The following is a 1,746-nucleotide window of genomic DNA, read 5'->3' as shown; positions in this document are numbered from 1 at the left end:
AAATCAACAAAATTAGAAATGCAAAAGGAGAGGTTAATAACAGATAACACAGAAATACAAAGGATCATAAGAGAATATTGTGAGCACTATATGCTAAGAAAATGGACGACACTAGACGAAATGGACAGACACTTAGAACAGCCTCCCAAGACCGAACCAGAAAGAAACAGTAATTATGAAGAACCCAGTTACAAACACTGAAACTAAAACAGTGGTCAACAATCTCCCCAAAAACAAAAGCTCAGGGCCAGATGGCTTCACAGGGGCATTATGTCAAACATTTAGAGAAGAGCTAATGCCTGTTTTTCTGAAATTCTTCCCAGAACTTTTCCGAACTCATTCTGCTGCTGCTGTTGCTGCCAAGTCACTTCAGTATATGAGGCCACAATCACCCTGATACCAAAACCAGGCAAAGACAACATGAAAAAAGAAAATTTCAGGCCAATATTACTGATGAACATAGATGCAAAAACCCTCAACAAAATTCTAGCAAACAGAATCCAACAATACATTAGAAAGGTCATACACCATGATCAAGTTGGGTTGATTCCAGAGACATAAGGATTCTTCAATGTACACAAATCATTCAAGGTGATATACCATATCAACAAATTGAAAGGTAAAAAATTTACAACCATCTCAATAGATGCAGAAAAAAGCCTTCAAAAAATTCAGCGTCCATTTATGATAAAAACTCTTCAAAAAATGGGCATAGAAGGAACCTACCTCAACATAGTAAAGGCCCTATATGAAAAACACACAGCAAACATTATTCTCAATGGTGAAAAACTAAAAGCTTTCCCTCTAAGATCAGGAATAACACAAGGGTGTCCACTCTCAGCATTATTATTCAACATAGTTTTGGAGGTCCTAGCTATGGCAACTAGAGAAGAAAAAGAAATAAAAGGAATCCAGATTGGAAAAGAAGAAATAAAACTCTCACTGTTTGCAGATGACATGATACACTACATAGAAAACCCAAAGAAAACTATCAGAAAATTACTAGAGCTAATCAGCAAATTCAGCAAAGTTGCAGGATACAAGGTCAAATCACTTGCACTCCTGTATACTAACAATGACAAACCAGAAAGAGAAATTAAGGAATCAATCCCATTTACCATTACAACAAAAAGAATTAAACATCTAGGGATAAACCTACCTGAGGAGACAAAAGACCTATATATGGAAAACTATAAGACACTGATGAAAGATACTGAAGACAACATTAACAGATGGGGAGATATTCCATGTTCCTGGGTAGGAAGAATCAATATTGTGAAAATGACTATACTACCAAATGCAGTCTACAGATTCAATGTGATCCCTACCAAATTACCAATGACATTTTTCACAGAACCAGAACAAAAAATTTCACAGTCCATATGGAAACACGAAAGATCCTGAAGAGCCAAAGCAGTCTTAAGAAAGAAGAAAGGAGCTGGATGAATCCACCTTCCTGACCTCAGACTATACTACAAAGCTACAGTCACCAAGACAGTATGGTACTGGCACAAAAACAGAAATATACATCAATGGAACAAGATAGAGAACCCAGAAATAAACCCACACATGTATGGGTACCTTATTTTTGACAAAGGAAGCAAGAAGATACAATGAGGCAAAGACAGCCTCTTCAATAAATGGTGCTGGAAACTGGACAGCTACATGCAAAAGAAGGAAATTAGATCATTACCTAATGCCATACACAAAGATAAACTCAAAATGGATTAAAGACCTAAATGTAAG

This window comes from Capra hircus, chromosome 19, assembly GCF_001704415.2.
Source record: "Capra hircus breed San Clemente chromosome 19, ASM170441v1, whole genome shotgun sequence".
In the NCBI taxonomy this organism is placed as follows: domain Eukaryota; kingdom Metazoa; phylum Chordata; class Mammalia; order Artiodactyla; family Bovidae; genus Capra; species Capra hircus.
Note: the sequence above shows the minus strand (reverse complement) of the source record.